This window comes from Oryx dammah, unplaced genomic scaffold, assembly GCF_014754425.2.
Source record: "Oryx dammah isolate SB20612 unplaced genomic scaffold, SCBI_Odam_1.1 HiC_scaffold_6, whole genome shotgun sequence".
Taxonomy (NCBI): Eukaryota; Metazoa; Chordata; class Mammalia; order Artiodactyla; family Bovidae; genus Oryx; species Oryx dammah.
Genome location: NW_024070190.1, coordinates 18843355 through 18863798, shown reverse-complemented (window position 1 = coordinate 18863798; position 20444 = coordinate 18843355). Strand labels below are relative to the sequence as shown.

The following is a 20444-nucleotide window of genomic DNA, read 5'->3' as shown; positions in this document are numbered from 1 at the left end:
TACCACACTACACCTTTATATTTAGATAACCATGTCGAGCACGTACAGTTGATATAGTATGGCTGTTAATAACACAGCATTCCTGATCCAAAATTATTATCTCCCCAGTTATCTCAGCTTGAATCTTTATCATGACACCTTGTCTTTCTTTGAATGGTCATTCACAAGGTAACCATACTCAGCTCCAGATGCTAGGATTTCTGGACTACTAGTGCCAACAAAATTCTTGAGTAGAATCAGTGTTTAGGAGTGGTAAGTAGAACTGGATATGGTTTATACATGTACATATTAACAATATATATAAATATATATATATGTATGCAGATACAAGTATATACATGTATATATATGTATGCAAGCATCTAGTACATTTTATTTTTTAACCAGGCAAAAACAAAAGCAACTATATACATATATATATATACACTAATATATATTCCGGGAGTTGGTGATGGACAGGGAGGCCTGGAGTGCTGTGATTCATGTAGTCGCAAAGAGTCGGACACGACTGAGCGACTGAACTGAACTGAACTTATGTATATCTGGTTAAAAAATAAAGTGTAATTGGTTATAAACCCACTGCTTTCAGGACAGAGAAAGGCAGCAAGGTGAATTGCTACAGGATAGGGAAGGACAGATTGACGGTAAGCTGAGTGGAGCTGGGGTGGGGAGACCCCAGGTCCAGGTGTTGGGTGGGAGGACCTCAGGCCCTCTAGGTAGTACCTGCTAGCTGGAGAACCGTGAGCAACAACAGGGGGTAGTCCAGGAGAACAGCAAGCATCAGGATGTCCAACTTGAGGCAATGGGGGGAAGGAGGCCTGACAGATGGATAGAACACGGACAGGGAAATTCTAGAAAATAAAGCTGAAGGCAAACAAGTATTACCACTAGGGGTATCAATCGGTACACAACAGAGTCTGTGTTGTAGGGCTGGGGCAGACTCCAGAGAGCAGAGTCCAGACCACAGGCAGAGAAAATCAAGTTCCACACAGGTTAATAGGCCCGGGCTTCAGGAGCAAGAAATGGGCTGTGAGTCAGTGCTTAGATGGGGGCCAAGGTTAGGACATCTTGGTGTAAGTAGCAGAAGCAGCCGATGGCTGAGTCCTGGGCTTGGGACTGGAGCTTTGAGAAGAGTCTTCCTGCCAGGAGAGGACTGTGCTCTACGGTAAAGGGTGTACTGGCAGCAGGGAGAGGTCAGTTGAGACGGTGGACTAGGCAGGACCAAGTGGCGACTACTTTGTAGCGAGAGCTTCACTGAACCATCTTTTAATCATAGGAAACAAGTCCTTTGAAACAAAGAGAAATGAAAATAGAAGTGGGAAAAATCAAGTTATATACAAGTAAAAATAAAATGGGAAGTAAAATATACCAATACAAAGGAAAACACAGATTTTTAAACTTTATTTTGTGCACTCAATTATATATATATAACTATCTTTTTTCTTAAACACAGTTTCTGTTTTGGCTTGGTCCTTCTTAACCATGACCTTAACCAGGGTATTATTAACCAATAAAATGATGTAGTAGGGTCTATGCCGAATAATGTAGCTGTGTCCTCTACTCTTCATAGCACTCTTATCCATTTAATATTGGGTTTGAAAACAACTAAAGCATCACTCTGCCAAGGACATCCCTTCACTAGTCCCTCCTTACTGAATTCTAATTTACCTCCATACCCATGATGACTTAGGGCTGCCTTTGCCTCATAAAGTCTTTATAGCAGGGAAGTGACTTTGGATGGATGAACTTGGATTAGTCTATCACTCAAGCATGTCTGACTCTTTGCGACCCCATGAACTGTAGCCTACCAGGCTCCTCCATCCATGGGATTTTCCAGGCAAGAATACTGGAGTGGGTTGCCATTTCCTTCTCCAAGAGATCTTCCCGACCCAGGGATTGAACCCAGGTCTCCCGCATTGTAGGCAGACGCTGTACTGTTGGAGCCACCAGGGAAGTCCTAATTCAATTAATACCTTCCCTGAAAGCAGACATGTCCATTTCACTGAAGATGGTATAACCCATAGCTTCCCTGACTTGCCCTCACCTTTTCAACATAGTCTAAGCCACCCTCTAAAACTGGATACCAGGATTCCCTGGCAGTCCAGTGGTTAGGGCTCCGCACTGCAAGGGGCCTAGATTCTATCTGTGGTCAGGGAACTAGGATCCTGCAAACTGCACAGTGTGGCTAAAAGAAAAGAGAAAATTAAATAAATATACAAATTGGATTTTGATGACAAGGTTCAGAAATGCTTAAAGGAAATTCTGTCTTTTATCTCATTCATTTAACAAATATTGAGCACTAGTTATGCACTAGGCTCTGCAGAAACAGTTGAGAACAAGATGGACAAGGTTTTTGCTCTCATGGAGTTTATATTCTAGTGGGTCAGAGAAACTCAGACCATAAATAAATAACTAAATGAAGTAATTTCATACAGTAAAAAGTGGTATAAAGAAAACGAAATTGGCTGTCTCGGGGTGTTAAGATAGCTGATCAGAACACCTCGAGGTGTTCTTGAGGACCTGAGAACTGTAGAAGAGGGGTGATTTTGCATTCCAAACTAATGCCGTGTGATTTGGGCATGCAACTACCACTCTTGAGGCTTATACCTCAAACAGACCATGCAGAGAAAAAAGATCCATTTCCAAAGCATTCTGTTAACCTACTTAGAGGAAAACTATCACATCAGAGAATGTTGAATTTGCACCTTGAGGTGTTGTCTTTGAGTTTGGGGGCCAGACCATACGTGTTCAGATGTCTCTTTGGGCTTCCTGGCTGCTCTTGTTCATTTAAGTGGGCAGGAAAACCGGAGAAACAGGCTGGCATGCATACACATGCCAGGAACCAAAGAAAACACCATGCCCTGCTCAGTTGTCAGTACCTAGGTTGCCTGCTGTGATAAAGCTAAGGATTTCATCCTGGGCACTCGGTGGGCTCTGTCCAAGGAAAGCAAAAGGATATTAAGTAAAATTCCTGAAAATTTGAAAAGGAGATCCTTTTCTCGAGAAGCAAAGATATGATGATCTAAAATTTGATGCTTCGGTTTTGCTGTAATTTCTACAGTGGCGTATAACACAACCTAGGCAACATGGATTTGTTCATTTTGAAGTACTAAATTTCTAACCTGAGGTTGTCTATTTTATAGACTGATTCATATATCTGAAAATTGAACTAGGCTCTAGAGAGTACACACTCATCATAGTTTTTATCTGCCATGACACATTGCTCAGCTTACATCTATGAGTTCTTTAGCTAATCAGTCTGAATCTCCTCAAGCAAAAGGTCCACCCTATCCCTTGACATCAAAGCGGTGTCCTACCTAGTAAACTTGAAAAAGTGACAAATTTTAGGTGATCCAGGGAAACTCATGTATCAAACATTCATCCTGCATAGCAAGATCCATGACTCTCATACCTGAGACAGGTGTAGAGTTCAGGAAAAAAAATTACAGAATAAGTAGAATTGAAAAAATAATTTGGAATTACAGAAGGTATCTGAGGCATTAAGGGCAAAGGTGGATAAAAGCGACCGGCAGGGAACAGAATGAAAGATGGACCAAAAAAAAAAAAACTTTAAACAAGAATGGAAGGGATTTTAGCCATTTAAACAAGAATACAAGGGAATACTCTGGAATCTAAACATCTCTTAAGGGAGAATGTGTGTGAAAACAAATATCAGGGCTTGGCACATTCTTTTCCTTGTCTCTTTTTTGTTTATAAAGGTAACTTAAAAAAAAAAAAAGAGTATCTTTTGTAAAGAGATAATTTAATGCCATGCATTCGTTGAAAGACTTACCAAAGAGATCAAGGTCACATTTGGTTTTTAAAAAGAGACCAAGACTCTTCACATACAGGACACTGAATACTTGTAATGGCATTTTCCAAAGAATGGGGAGAAAAAAGGAGTGACAACTATTTATGTTCTCCAAATGGAGGGAATCAGACTCGGAGGGTATCTGAGGTCACTAGAGTGAGCGACAGCAGAGACGGGAACAATATTTATAGTCCGCTGATTTCAGTTCTGTTGGGTTAACACCGCTGCTCAACTTATGCCTTTGGAATTCACGGGCTCCATCATAGGGCTCCCGGGCGGGCCAGGCCTCACAGCTCCTGGATCGACGCGAAAATGCTTCTTTCCCCTCAACTCCCCCCTACCTGCGCCTCTGTACGCTGGCAAAGAGCCCAGAAAGAGAGGCCGGGGAGCTATGGGTAACTAGCAGTTGGACTGTGGCTTTGCACGTTTCTTTGTCGCAACGACTACCACCACGGTCGGGCAGTTCTCCGCCATGGCGTGTGAATTGTCAGCGATCAGGCTTACTCCGCAAGCGCTGACCTGCCCTCACGTGTGACGAGTTTTTGTTAGAGCTTTAGCGTTTGTCCGGGGAGGGGGCCACGCGAAGGAACGCCGCAGCACTGGCCGCGCGCAGCCCGCAGCGGCGGGATCTGCGCCGCTGCACCGCACTCAGTCCTGTGCGGCGCGCGCTCGGCGTCTCCTCCACCCGGCTTCCGGAGACTGGCCGGCCCCGCCGAGGCGGCGATGCGGCGTCTCGGTGAGGAGGGGCCGGCAGGGCCGCGCGGAGGAGAAGCCCCCCTCCCTACGGCAGCCCGGCGCCCCCTTGCCGGCGGCCAGCCCTCCTCCGCGGCAGCAGGGCGCCTAGCCCCAGAGCCCCTTCGGGCCCTTCCGCCGCGCGCTCGGCTCTTTTCGCGTCCCCGGCCGGGCGGAGCGGGCGCCCTCCCCGTGCGCGAGCGTCGCGCCGAGTCTCGCGGAGGCCCGCCCCTCCCCCCACGCCCGCGCCCGCGCCGCCCCCCACCCCTCCCGGGCGAGTGTCCGCGGCGGCGGCGGCGGCGGCGGCGGCGGCGGCGGCTGCCGAGATTGGGATCCGCCTGCTGGCGCTCGGCGAAGGAGGAGCGAGGAGGGAGGAGGGCGAGGAGGGCGGGGAGGGCGGGCAGGAAGGCTCGGACTCCGGCGTGTCCGTCCGCGCGAGACGAGGATTGTACGGCCGCGCGAGGGGCGACCGGGCTGGGGCCGCTGCACGCCCCGGGCGGAGGCCGAGCCGGGCCCCCTGCCTCGCCGCCGCGCCCCGCCGCGCCCACCCCGCTCCGCGCCGAGAGCTGGAGGATGAGTTCCCCAGGGTTCGGGTGAGTTGGCTTGCCCGGAGAGTGCGTGTGCGCGTCGGCAGAGGCCGGCTGCGCCCGGGAGGCCGGCGCGGGCCGCAGGCGAAGTTTCGGGGGGAGCCAGGCGCGCGCGGGAGGCCCGAGCTGGGGGCCGCCAGGCCCGGCGGCCCCGTGGGGGTCTCTGCCGCCCAGGCTGTGACAGGCCGCGGCAGACTGGGCCCTGCCGCCCCGGGCCCAGCCCTGCGGGAGACCCGGGCCCCCGGCAGCCCCCTGCGACGTCCCCGCCTCCGGGCCCCTCTTTGTTCCCCACCCCCGAGTTTCGGGCCGAGTTTGGGGCGGCGGTGTGGGCGAAAGCCGCCACCAAGGACGATTCTTGAATCCTTAAATGGGAAAGGCGCTCACCTCCCTCGCCCGGGAGCGGCGAGGGTGATATTCACGATTTGTGTATTACGTTTCTAAAAGGAAAAAAAGAAAACGAATGTCTGTTTCATGGGGCGGTCGAGCCTGGAGGCACTGCGAACCCTCCTGCAGAACTTGCCGCGGGAAGGTGCCAGGGCTCTCGGAGCTTCACCTGTCGTCCCGCGCTGCTTCCGCTGCCATGTCTGTTTGTGATTCTGCGCTTCAGTTTCTGAAAACTTTATGCTGGATTGACTGTAACCCTTTTTTTCTCTTTCCAGACTCCTAGTGGAAAGGTTTGGCAAGAAAAAAATAACTTGCGTCAGGGAAGAAAACCAATGTGCTGTGTGTTAGGGTCTGACGTTTTGTGACTTGTGCCTTTTCAGGCTTTCCAGTGTTTTAATTTGGTCAAAGTGCTGCGAGTTTTCTCTTTCAAACGGTTAGCAAACCGTTCTGAGGACATAGTACGAACTTGGCACGTTCGCCTGTGTTACGTCATTTAATCCTTAGGATAATCCTGGTTATTGTGTTCCTCGTTTTTCAGAAGAGGAAATCGAGACCCAGAGAGGTTGAATAACTTGATTAAGTGAGCTGAGATTTGAACCCAAGATTTTCTCTGTTACTCGGATTCTGTTAGAGTGAGGCACGCGAAGAGTTAAACAGCAACAATTACAAAAAGCCTTTCTCTGCAAACACTCTTAAGTTTAGGAGCGCTTTTCAGTTCACTCATACTTGAAATGATCGCTATTTTGTTGCTTGAGTTGAAAACAACTCCTTTATTGTATTTATTTCAAAAGAGCAGTTCAAGTCGGAATTAAAGTTGAATGTATTAATGCCTATCAATTTTCAGTTGTTGAAATAGTTTGTGAACTAGAATTTAAATATTTAAAATTAAAGCTAAACTAGGGCAGTTCTGAGCTCGAAATGGGATGAAGTTTCACAAAAGGCCAATTGAAATTTAGAATGCCCTTTTAATAGAACCTGTATGGCGCTTCTGTTTTGGGTCCCCCCGCCCCCTGCGCATTCTCTGTAGAACTCATTTGAAACTTTTTCTACTCGCTTCACTTCACATCCTTTCTTGAGAACATTGAGGTTTCCAGTGGGAGCGCCTTCCAGAATTTACTGGATTCCTTTTATCATCATCTTCTTTTCCTTCCATCTTGGTAGAAGAATATGTTTTGTCCTTCTTCCTAGTTAATACCTTATTTCAGTTTTTTCTTTTCTTTCCTACTTAATGGAGTTTGTTAACTCTCTTAAAGTACTTGTTTACCCTTTAATTCACTACTCCCTCCACCTGTCTTGTTGCTGCTTTACCTTTTCAAATCATGTTAACAACAACAACAAAAAATTGTCCTTATAGAAGTAATACGTGTTCGTTAAAAATAGAGCAAAACTGAAGTGAAATTAAAATTCATTCCATAAAATTAACTCGGGACATTACCAAGAGTAATTTACTTTTCCTGCCTTTACTTCCTGACCATCTATTCATTTCTTAACCCTTGTTATCTGAATTTTACCTTCGCAAAGGTCACCCATAATTTAATAAACACTTTTGGGCCTCTTTCTAAGTCAACTTGAACTTTTTGTAGCTTTTAGCGTCAACCCATCATTCTTGGAATGCCTTTCCTTGTCTATCCTTCATCTGCCCATTTTATTCAACAAATACTATATGTTAACATAACATAGGAGACGGCAGAAGGCAAAGACAGACAGGGTGCCTTTCCCTCATGGAGCTTAGAGTCTACTGAAGCAGACATGAATTCTGTAATTAAATATAATTGTATAATTAAAGTGCAGAGTATTTATAAGAGCTTAAAATGAGGACCTGACCTAGTGATGGTTTATGTTGGAAGAATCTTAGAAGGCCTTCTTGAAATTGTTGCTTTGGAACCCTGTGAACAATTCTGAAGGATGAATATGAATTTCCCAGATGAAAATAGGGCTTCTCTGAGGTTATACTGACTTTGTTATTCTTTGCGCCCTTTGCACTTTCTGGTCTTCCTTCTTCCGATTAATCTAAGTGTTCTCCAAGTTTCACTTTTCAGATCACTTTTCATACTTCTCTGGTCTTTTGACATTATTGTTTCAGACCCTTCTGTCTGAATAATTCTCAAGTCTCTATTCTTTATTTCTTTTCTGCCCTTGAATCCTCGTTTTTCCAGCTGTTTTACCAATACCTCTACCTGATTATTCAGGTTGCGTTCTTAGCAAACTTGTTTCCCTGGTGTTCCTTATTTCTGCCGATGTTATCCCAAACGCAGACCTTTTCCCAGCCCATCACATGTTGTCTGTAGTCAGCATCTGTTGGTTCCCCTTTCATGGTATTGTCACTTTTCTCTCTGTTCATGTCAGCTCTGGTTCAGTTCTTAATACACGTTGGTGTCAAGGTTATAATAGATTTATAAAATGAGTTGGACCGCTTTTGTCCTTTTTCTCTTTTCAGAAACAGTTTAGACTATTATCTTTTATTTGACAGTTTGGCAGAACTCACCTATAAGAGCATTCAAGCTTAGATTTTTTTTTTTTTTTTTTTCTGGAGAGGAATTTGAGTACCATTTCAATGTATTACATAGCAGTTGATCTTTGTAGGTTTTCTATTTCTTGTGTGAATTTTAGTGTTTAATATTTTTCCAGAAATGTGTTTATTAAGTTTTCAAATATAGTGCTGTTTGGTTTTCACAAAGTTCATTTTTCTTTAAATTGTTTAATTTGCTATACTCGTATACAATATTATGTATACAATATTATGTCCTGTGTATATCTTTGTATATTTCATAATTTTCCCTCTTCAGTCTTCGTTTCCCTGCTAACTGAAGCAGATTGTCATCCCACCTGGACTAATGTTATGACTTTATTGCCTTTCCTTCCTTATCCGGTTATCTTAGGCATCGCTGCCTAAATTAATCTTGAGTCCTTTTCATTTCCCCCACTCAGAAGTTTCCAGTGTCTTCTGTTAAATGAAATTGTTTTCTTGGGATTCGCCTCAGATTTGCCAGATCGTTATAAGGGAATGGCAATCCACTCCAGTACTCTTGCCTGGAAAATTCCGTGGACTGAGGAGCCTGGTAGGCTATAGTCCACAGGGCTGCAAAGAGTCGGAGGCAACTGGGCAACTTCACGTCACGTGTCTTCCACTATTTTTGCTTCCTGCCCGTGTTCTTTCCCTGCTGCTTCTGCTGTCGCTTATAACTGTTCCGTCTCCTTGTCATATGTACGAGTCCTGCCCATTCTTCAAGCCCCATTTCAGATTCCAACTCTTTTTGAAGCCTTCTCCATTTTCTTCTGGATGGAACTCTTTGTGAAGGAAAGGGTTTTCTAAAGGTATGAAGTCTTTTAATCTAATATTTTCTTCTTGCATTTACTCACTTGTCTTTCTTTTTCTTGTAGTTTTATTGAGATATAATTGACATACAACACTCTCTAAGTTTAGACTGTACAGCATAACAATTTGACTTCCATACATCATGAAATGATTATCATTGTAAGTTTATTGAACATCCATTGTCTCATATAGATTCAAAATTAAAGAAGGGAAAAAAAGTTTTATTCCTGTGATGAAAACTCTTCAGATTTACTCTTGTCAGCTTTCATATATAACATACAGCAGTGTTGATTATATTTATCAGGTCGTTGGACATTACATCCCTAGTACTTAGTTGTCTTATAACTGAAAGGTTGTGGCTTTTGCCACTCATTTGTCTTTTTAAATAAGCAACCTTATTGAAATATAATTTCTGTAAAGTTATATATGTACCCATGTTAAGTTTATAATTTTGTGAGTCATTTGATCTTTTACAGCAATTTTTATACAAATACTAGTTCTGCTCATAAGACTGCAGAATGGGTCTGTAACTGGCTTTGCAAAAGGCCCCTATCTGGTCTAGCAGCAGTTGGACATCAATTATAGTATTATTGATTGGACTTTTGGATCTTAGGAGCAGGGAGCCATGGAGAGAAAGGAAAATGAATTTCCTCTCAGGCTAAATTTTGATCTAGAAAGTGTTTCCTTCTTCCCTCTTCTACTTTTTATTAGTGTTTATGCTTTTAGAATGCTGTTTTAAAACCTCAAGGTCATTATTGACCAGGTCAGTCTAACTCTTTAACACAAGATTAAATGCTGAATTGTGTTGAATTATGTCAACTATAAGATACACCCTCATTTTATAGACCACTTATAAAGAAAATATGCTTCTAATTGATTTTAAGAAGCCATTGATTGGCACCTTCAATTCAGAAATACTAAGATATGGAAACTATATGTGCTTTAGAATTAATGAGTAGGGTTTCTCTCACATCAAAACTCCTATTCCTTTAGTGAACATGTTGGGAAGAAGAATTTAAACCACATTTATGTGGGAATGGTTTATAGCCCTACTGTTACTGTGAATAGAGAGGGTGCTTGCTAAACCTCTTTAGCAAGTAAAATGTTTCATGCAGTATAGAGAAATATGTATATGTTTGGATGGGATCTCTTCACAACTGGGTACGCCAGCCTGATTGCAAAGTACTTTGACTGACCCCAGATTTTCGTCTTCATTTCTTTTGCTCATTTTCTGAACTCACAGGTTTCTAAAGCGCTGATAATTTTCACAAAATGGCACAGATTATGTAAGGAGGAATTGTGGTAGAGTTGTGATAGCCAGTTTTGCGGATTATTTTAAAGACAGTATCCAGTATTTATATATCATCATTAACAATCATCATATGCTTAGTTTTCTAAAAAGTAAATATAAAAATAATTGTAAATATTTAGATAATAAATCATAGTTATGTTTGTCAGTTTTATAGCCAACATTAAAAAATTTTTATTGACGTATAGTTGCTTTACAATGTGTTAATTTCTGCTCTACAGCAGAGTGTAGATTTGGTTATACATATATATATTCTTTCCCATGATGGTTTATCACAGGATACTAAATATAGGTCCCTGTGTTATACAGTAAGATCTTGTTTATCTATCCTATGTATAATAGTTTGCATCTGCTAATCCCAAACTCCCAATCCTTCCCTCCCTCACGCTCCTACTCCTTGGCAGCAGCAAGGCTATTCTCTGTGTCTGTGAATCTGTTTCTGTTTTATAGGTAAATTCATTTGTGTCATACTGTAGATTCCACAAATAAGTGGTATCATACGATGTCTGTCTTTATCTGGTTTCCTTTGCTTAGTATTAGTATGATGACCTCTAGGTCCGTCCGTGTTGCTGCAGGTGGCATTGTTTCGCTCCTTCTCGGGGCTGAGTAGTGTTTCGTTGCGTATGTGCACCGCGTCTATCCTTTCCTCTGTGGATGGGTGTTAGTTGTTTCCATGTCTTAACTACTGGGAATGGTGCTGTACAGCCAATACCTTAAAAGGCTGTGAGTTCTAAAAATTGGAAAGTAAGGAACAGAAGGATGTTTTCAAAGATCTCCAGTAATGTGTTTTGAAGAAAGCACTGGAGTATCATCTTAAGGAGAGCATATGATTAATGGAATCCATCTTTTGGTGGACTCAGTGAGTCCCTAAACCAGGTTCATAAGGACAGTTAAATATGGAACTAATGAATTACTGAATAGATAAGGAAAGACACTGAATAGATAAAGAAACATATTCTTGTGTATTTTTTATTGAAAACAGGTGGACACTTACATTACCATATGTAAAATAGATAGCCAGTGGGAATTTGCTGCATGACACGAGGAACTCAAACCAGGGCTCTGTAAGAACCTAGAGGGGTGGGATGTGGAGGGAGGTGGGAGGGAGGTTCAGGAGGAAGGGGCCATATGTATACTTAGGGTTGATTTATGTTGAGGTTTGGCAGAAACCAACACAGTTCTGTAAAGCAGTTATTTTTCAATTAAACAAATTTAAAATTAAAAAGATAACTGGTGGATTTGAGCTGTCCTGCCTGATATTATGCACGTTGTTACTCTTCTGTTATATTTGTGATGAACTTTGTTTTCTTACTGTAAACACTTCTCATACCACTAATAACATCTGAAGCTGTGGGGCTTGGCTGTTGCTCTGCCTGTATATAATTGGCTGTTCCTTGAAGGGCTTTCTTGGTGGCTCAGATGGTAAAGCAGTGCAGGAGATCCGGGTTCAGTCCCTGGGTTGATCCCCTGGAGAAGGGAATGGCTTCCCACTCCATTATTCTTGTCTGGAGAATTCTTTGGACAGAGGAGCCTGGCAAGCTATTATAGCCCATGAGGTCAGACATGACTGAGCCCCTAACACATTGACTTCACTTATGAAGAACAGGGGTATGTCAAGTGTGGGGATAAAATAGCCAAATTTACAATTTAGGAGATAAGTGACATAGTGGATAATCAGTTTGGAGAAAAGACCAAAGACACCGAAACTTGTAGGGAAGCTGTTCCGTCCTTGCTCACACTTAGGATGGTGGCAGGTAATTAGGGTGTAGAATGGATAGGAGTTGGTAATTAGCTGTGGAGGAGAGGAGGAGTGGGGTTGTCAAGAGTAACTCCCAGGTTTCTAGATTGGAAACCTGGCAAGGCAGATGTGTGTTGTTAACTGAGATGAAAAAAGTAGGGGGGAGAGCTGGTTTCTGGAGGAAAATAATTTGGTTTTCATCCTCTGAAACACCAGGTAGAGATTTCTACTTGCAAGTTGCATTTATAGTTCTGGAGTTTGATAGAGGTTTGAGTTGGAGGTAGGTAGACATTTGGAATTGAATACCACATAAATTGTATATTCCAGCAATGGGAATTAGGTGGCTCTCTAAAGTGACTTTTGTTTGCAAGTGGCAAAACTAACTCAGATTAGCTTAAAGTGGGGAAAGCTACCCCCAACCACCTCCCAAACCCATTTTTGGGAAAAGACTAGAAATAAATATGACTGGATCTAAGTGTTCAGATGATGTAATTGGGAATCTGTCTTTTCTGCTTACCACTTTTTTTTGCCTCATTTTCAGTAGGTACTTTCATCTGGCAGGGAGGACCACTGGTAGCTCCAGGGTTGTGTGGTCCTTATTGCTGTAGATTCAAGAGAGGGAAAAAACGCTTCTTGCCCAGGCGCATGTATTCTGTCTCATGGAGAGATTGCTATTGAGTCTACATGGGATGTGGGGTACCATTATTGCCAGAGTTGGCTTATATGCCCACTGAAGCAGTCAGGGACTGGTCGCCGCCTTGGAGCCGTGTGAAATGGTCAAGTGGTTGTTTCCTCAAAGAAAGGTGGCTCTGAGTAGGTGGTTGTTGTCTGACTCTGCGACCCACTGGACTGCATTGCGCCAGGCTTCCCTGACCTTCACTATCTCTGGGAGTTTGCTCAAACTCATGTCCGTTGACTTGGTGATGCTATCTGGATACGTAAACAAAGGTATTGGAGCTTCATGGCAATAGAAGGAGAAAAAAGTGGAAGTAGCGACAGACTTCATTGTCTTGGGAGCCAAAATCACTGCAGGTGGTGACTGGAGCCTTGAAATGAAACAGCGCTTGTTCCTTGGAAGGAAGGCTGCTACAAACCTGGACGACATATTGAAAAGCAGAGACATCACTTTGGTGAAAAGATCTCTATAGTCAAACCTATGGTTTTTTCAGTAGTTGTGTACAGATGGGAGAGTTGGATCATGAAGAAGGCTGAGCACCCAAGAACTGATGCTTTCAAATTGTGGTGCTGGAGAAGACTCTTGAGAGTCCCTTGGACTGCATGGAGATCAAACCAGTCAATCCTGAAGGAAATCAACCCTGAATATTCATTGGAAGGACTGATGCTGAAGCTGAAGCTCCAATACCTTTGGCCACCTGATGGGAAGAGCCACTGGAAAAGACTCTGTTTCTGGGAAGGGTTAAAGACAAAAGGAGAAGAGGGTGGCAGAGGATGAGATGGTTAGATAGCATTACTAACTCAATGGACATGAATTTGAGCAAACTCTGGGAGATGGTGGAGGACAGAGCAGCCTGGCCTGCTGCAGTCCATGGTGTCTTGAAGAGTCAGACATGACTTAGCAACTGAGTCAACAACAGTATATGATTGTTGTTATATACAACAGCAACAACAATATATAATTTCATGGTTATTTTACAGACCTCATTTCAGGAACTCCCGGTATATAACAGCAGAGAGCCTAGAACAGCCCTGAGAAATAGCAATTTAAGACCTAGATAGAGAAGATAGACATTACATAACTTCACAAATGGTTATCTAATTATAGTTACATTAAGATCTACAAAACAGAAGTGCAGGTGGCTTACAAGAGTGGTAAGGGAAGTTGGTCTGTTCAGGATGCAGGTGCTTTGGAAGGCTTTCCTGAGACAGTGTCCTGTACAGTGAGACCTTGGACTGGAAAGGAGAGGAGAGTGTTCCTGGAAGTATCAAGATTTAGTAGTTTTTAAAGCAAACTTTTTTGCTTTTTAAAAAATTATAAAAGTAGTATACCTGTTGTGGATAATTTGGGAAATTTAAAAAATTTTAAAGAAGCAGCAAAACACTCGAGCTTTGGCTTTTAATTTTTGTAAACTAACATCTATATAGTACTGGTATTACCACTAAGCTAACTGCAGTCTTGGATGCTCTATTAACTCTATATGGATCTTTGTTTCCTTGTCTTAAAAAGTGAAAGGAGTTGATAAGCTTTAATGTTGCTTTCTGCTTAAAAGAATAAAGTTACATGACTTTAATGCGGAGTGGTTAGTTACTGAAATTGCTTTTGGTCCTGATGACATCACTGGATTTCTGATTTTTAGCTGAAAAATCACTTTTCTGCCCTGGCGCTCATTTCAGGTAATGAAGGAAATGGCATATGACCAGTGGTATTCTTCCATGCCCTGCTTTTCTATCTCTTCTTTTGAGCTTTTTTTTTTTTTTCTTTAGATAGATAATTTACCTAAACTATCTGAAATGTTATAGGCTCTCAGTATTGAAGTTAAATCTGGGGGAGACTTGCATGGCTGTCATTCTGTTTTGTGTATATTGAAATTTGAGGGTAGCTTTCTTACTTGAAGTTAAAATTTTATAATGTATTTCAGGAATATAAAATCTTGAATGTCTTAAATTTGTATTTAAGAATATTTAGATTTCTAGCTGAAAGGAGGTCCTGTTGGGAAATACTAAGTTAAGGCTATTAACTTTTGGTGAGATTCTTGAACTTATTTATTTTTCAAAAAATCATTTAAAAATGTCATGAAATAGAAATATTTGAACAGTATTCAAAAGTGTCTATATATCAGGTCAACAAAATACTATCACTTGATGACAGATAACTTTTATTGTATCAATTTCAGTAATCTTTCATGTAATAAAAAATGCTGAGAAAAAGACTTGCTTGCTGTATTTCTATGTGTGTGTCTTGAGTAAAGAAAAAAGTTAATCTTTCTGAAATAGTGCTTTAGTGATCATCTTTACTTGCTAAATATTTTTTTCTGGTTTCTTACTTGCTTACAATATAAAATTCATAGTGTCCTATACTGGCCTTCTTCTCTGGCCCCTTCTGCCTTTTCTGCCTCATTCACTTCCCACTGCTCTTTCATTAGCCTCTGTCACCTAAATATCCAATTCTGGATGTGAGTTCGGAATCCTAAGATCTGTAGTGTCCACTGTGGTACCACGTGTGGTTGTTGAATATTTAAAATGTGGCTAGTCTGAAGTAGGCACCAGATTTTGAAGATGGTGCAATAAAAAGGTAAGATATCTTGTATTTAACAAGATATTTTGATTACATACAGATGTTGATTATATATTGTTAATACTGTTTGAATATGTTGGGTTAAATAAATATATTATTATTTTTGATTCTTTCTGCTTTTTTAATGTGGCTGTTAAAAATTATTAAGTATGCATTATATTGTAGGGTGCTGCCTTTCTTCCCCCCATTCTTTGCTTATCATAGTTTTTCGAAGTCTAGTGAGAATCCTGCCTCTTCTGTGAAGCTGTCCTCAGTGGTCCAAGGCTAAAAGTTGGCTCTTATGTGATTGTTTGAAGGCAGTTGGTATTCCTTGTGCATCATTAACTATGTTAAATTTCTTCACTGTAAGCCTTCTCAGTTTTTAATCAGGGGAAGCTCAGTGTCGTTTCCCTGCCTGGCACCACAGACCTCCGCTTTTGTTTCTTCTGTTTAAAGAAGTTACACATATTTGTGTTGAAACGTCAAACAGCAACAGCCCGGAAGTAGAAAGTCAGTGTCTTCTGCAATCTTGCCCTGTCCTCCAGAGATTACTGCTATTAAAAGTAATATAAGGATAATTTTTCTTTTCCAGTCTTCATTTCTTCCTCTTAACTCCTTTCCCTGTTTCCAAAAAATGAGGTCATACTATGCATCATTTTCTTTAACTTTGTTTTCACTGAATATGTGGCGGTCTTATGTCAGTAAATATAAATTTGGTCATTCTTTTTAGCAGCCGAGTAGTATTCCCTTTTACAAATATACCTTAATTTAATGCACTAATCAGCTACTGATGAATATTTAATTGTTTCCAATTTTTTGGCATTACAAACAATGCTGTGGTGCTTGTACATATCCTATGAGAGTATTTTCATTTTATAGGATGAATTCTTAGAAATGCATTTACTGTAAGAGAAGCCATACAGATTTGATACAGTGCCAGAGTGCTCTGCAAAATCTTCCTAACAACTCGCTCTCCAACCAGGTGTTTGCATCTGTTCTCCCCTCCCCACTTCAACACAGGAACACCAGTCAGGTCTCATTTTTGCCAGTCTGCCAGCTGAACAGACAGCGTTATAGGTTTAATCTATGCTTCTTTGATTATGAATAAGATTGAGCAGGCTTACATGTTTTTTTGGTACTTTGCATTTCTCTGTCCTTCATTTTTCTAATCTAGTTTTTTCTTACTCATTTGTAGAAACTCTTGTATGGCATCAGCTCTTTCTTTGGCACATTGCATTCGCTTTTTAATTTTTTTTTTTTTTACTTTTGTTTGTGATGTATAAAAACTCATTTGCTTTTTAAAAAATTTATTTTATTTTATTTTAAAAAAATTTTTATTTTTACTTTATTTTGCTTTACCATACTGTATTGGTAACTCATTTACTTTTGTAAAAGTATTAAAAAACAAGAGAATAGAAAGTTTCAGTTGTCTTATGCTCTGTATATTTTATAAGCTCCTTGACTGAATTTTGTCCTAAAAAGTTTTGTTTCACCAGCAGTTATTAGTTCAGTGCTTTGTACAGAGTAAGAGTCCAGGTATTTGTATGTGTGGATGGTGAAGTGGGTCCAGACCATGCCACTGTAGCATAACAATTATTTTGAGCTGAAGGCAGTTGATAATAGGCTTTTTTTGTTTTTTTTTTTTTTTTGCCCTGAAGCAGAGGCTCTCAGAAGTCAGTTGGTATTAATTTCTTTCCCCGAGTTTCAAAACCAGGGAAGACTGACTCTTTTTTATCACAGCTGAACCCCCACTGTCACAAAAGGGTCACTTCTCCCATGTAGTCCCCTAAAGGTGAATCTTGAATCTTTTCGAGGTCATTTGTTTTCTTGTAAATACCCTTCTTCTCCCCCCCACCTTCTTTTTTTTTTTTTTTTTTGCTGGAGTACCAGCAAAAGTAGAGCAGAACATCTCATTACCTAGATGAGTAGTCAGTATGCACCTGATTGGTTTATCTATGCCTGTTTGAAAAAGGGATAAGGAAAACTGGAGAGAAAGCTCATTGTGGACAGAGACGGTTATTTGTTTTGAATTTCTCTGAGTTCAAGTGGTACTGCAGAGTGTAACCAGACTTCAGTCATGTTGACAGGGCTTGGGCTGCTGGAGAGGGGAGAGTCGAAGCAGATCTTTAGCTAGGAAAATGTGGGTAAGAGCTCCTCAGCCCTTGGTTATCAGAAAGTTCCAGCTTGTCCCCAGAAGAAAAGTTGCCATTTGACTGCCTGTGATACAGACAGTATAGCTCCTATTAGCCAGGAAAGTGGCAGCAACCACAAGACTACTGGGAGCTCAGATACTGAGCTGTTTATTTTATTCTCTCCCTAGGCCCCATCCCACAAATAGACCAGACCACACCCCTTCCTCTGTTAACTCTCTGGGACCATAGGTGAAGCCTGAATTTGGAGATGAAGGAGGTGATTGAAAGACTGAGGATTAAAGATTTAAATATCAGTAAATGGGACTGGACTTTTTAATAACTGAAAGCTACTGAAAAACAGAAGGAATTGTTCCAGATGCCATCAAGGACCAGGAAAAGGAAACTGGGCAAATCATAGTTTGGAGTAGAAACTGGAGAAAAATAAAACTTTTTCTCATCTTTTTACCAATTTCAGACCCTTTATTAAAGTTACACACGTATCAGGTTAAGTTCCTATTACAGCCCCTCGTGACACCAGGACTCATTCTTCTCTCTCCATAAAAGCTGTTAGGGTACACACGCAATCGTTTGATTTTCCTAACATCTCTGTTTTCAAGTGTATTCCAGTTGTGCTCAGTATAATGCAGTATTAAGGATGCTTTATGTAACTTTCAGATTTATAAACTGAATATGGTAATTTTTAAGTTGGAACATTAATTAAACTGTCTTATTCCGTAGTTGTTATGGAGTTGGAGTTTATTGAACCTTGGAAACGTTGTTCAGTTGGTCAGTTGTGTCCAACTCTTTGTGACCCCATGGACAGCAGGATGCCAGACTTCCCTGTCTTTCACTATCACTCAGACTTGCGTCCATTGAGTCGATGATGCCATTAAAGTAAAAATGACTTGATAAAAAGCATCAGCTTAATACATTTTACTTAGTATATGATATTTTCAGTTTATAAAGTTTGAAATTAATTTTTACTCATTTTTCAACATGTACAAGGTAAATGGGTTTCAGTGTCAGTAATGTAGAACAATAGAATAAATACAAGATCAAGATGGATTAAATAATACCTAATATGACTGTGTACTTGGCCCTATTTCAAGTACTTTGTACATGTTAAGCCATTTATCCTTATAAGTATTATATGATACAGATATTGTTATCTATTCCTTTCTATGCATGAGAAAAATGAGGCACAGAATTTAAATAACTTGTCGAGGTTTGAACAGCTAAATAAGTGGCAGAGCCGGGATTCAAACCCAAGTCGTCTGACTTTAGAATCCGTGTTCTTGACCACAAAGTTATATTTGTTCTCAAATGGAGTAGGATAATTTTAATATGAAGACCTGAACCACACACAGTTAAGTACATGGTTTACTTATCTTGGCCTATTTGTATTCTGTGTTCTCCACAAGGAGAAGGTCAGTTTGCCTGAGCTGGCTGTAGTGTTGCCTGAGGTACCTGTTAAAACATGTTCTCCACTCAAGGCCTAAATGTATTTATATTTGATGGGTTAAATTTGATTGACTTTTAACAATTAATCCTGCTTCTGTTTTTAATATTTAAGATTTGTTTGAAACTTCTCGCGGGTAACTTTTTGATTGGCATTCTTTGCTGGGCCTAATGTTTGCTTTGCATTGTAGAGAAAAGGATAGTAAAAGGTCAGTGGATTACAGCTATTTTCTAAACATCCAGAACCCTTTTCACAAACGTTTTTTAAAATTAGTGCTCTATTGTATATCTCATTTCTAAGACATAGGTTTGTTGATGAGGATCAAACGGACAAGCTTTTTTCACAGCTTTATCATGGCTTTTACTCTAATTTAAAGTAGTTGAAATTGGATAGATATTTGTAAAACATAATTGTCATTTGTATTGTTTCTTAGAATACACTTAAAATCTGTCTTGTGAGAGAACAGGAAGAAAAAAGATTTAAAAATAGTGCCACATCAGTTGAAAATGAAAGTGAAGAAGCTCATCTAGGGGGAAGATTTTGGAGTCAAATAGGTTGAGAAATGAAACCTGATTTTTAGCTATTAGTGTTGCTGAGACTCTCCTCTGGAATATTATTAAATTGTTTATGTTGCTCCATAAAAATTTTTTGTGTAAGTGGTTATGATATGTAGACATTTTTGAATCTTCTTCCTTGGAGGTTTTTCTTTAAAACAAACAGAAGGCTTTTTTGCCTCTTAGTTACAGAAGTAGTGCTTACTGAACAAATGTAAAACACAGAGAAGCCCCGAGAAAAAAGTAAAAATCTGTTATATTCATACTACTTAAAGGTGACATCTGCGAACATTTTGGTATACATAGTGTAAGTTTTTTTTTTTAAAAAAATCTTACTGCTTAATGTTTCTGCCATAACTTAAGAATTTGATGAAATTAGGTGAGTAAAGCTGAAATTCTGTTCATACATTAAGCTTGTATGTCTGAACCTGAAATACAAGAAACTTAGAATTTAGGGGATAGAGAGGGAAGTTACCGAAATAGAAATACAAAGTTTTGGAAATTTGGCTGTCTTACTCTAGTTATCTGTTCATCTTTTTTGTTGTATATTCTCCTCTTTTCAGCTATGCAAGTTTTAAAAAAACTAAGACATTTCAAATTTGAAGTGTTTTTCTGTAGTGATCGACTAAAATAGAGTAACATGTGGGGAGGTAGAACCTAAACTGAGGGAGGTCAAAAACCATATGGAAATAGAAAATCCAAAGCCTCTTGCAGAACGAAGCTAGGAAGAATGGAATCTAAACACTGAAATTATACATCTGCGAGGCAGCTGTGCGCTCTTTGTTCATAGGTTCTGCTGCAGAAATAGCAAAAGAAACTTTGAAAGGGAAATGTATCCTAAATAGACTAAGCTAACTATGATATGGACATTTTTAATGTTACAATGTGTATTAAGTCATCTTTAAATGAATTGTTCCCTTAAGTAGTTATAAAAATACTTTTCCAAAAATAGCAGATCACTTTTCCGGGTTAAGTATGAGTTTCCTATTTATATCGTCAGCACTGAATCAGCATTTTATTAAATTACAGATCAAGGGATTTTCAGTGACACTAAAAGAGTGTGATACTGTTGTGAATTTGTTGGTTGCTTTCGTTTTTGTTAGTATTCAGGGATGTGTGGTAGTTTAATGTTCTGCCCTTCAAAAATCAACTTTTATGAACTTGTTTAGACAAAACATTTAATTTTTAAA

General features: G+C 40.5%; 1 protein-coding gene across 1 annotated transcript in view; it reads left to right on the top strand.

Moving 5' to 3' along the window:
* The first annotated feature begins 4947 nt into the window (after positions 1-4947).
* Positions 4948-20444, top strand: part of BMPR1A (bone morphogenetic protein receptor type 1A) — a 135988-nt gene continuing 120491 nt past the window's right edge. Inside the window, exon 1 of the mRNA XM_040242160.1 lies at positions 4948-5136. The gene's annotated coding sequence lies outside the window, so the exon portion shown is untranslated. The remainder of the gene's footprint in view (positions 5137-20444) is intronic.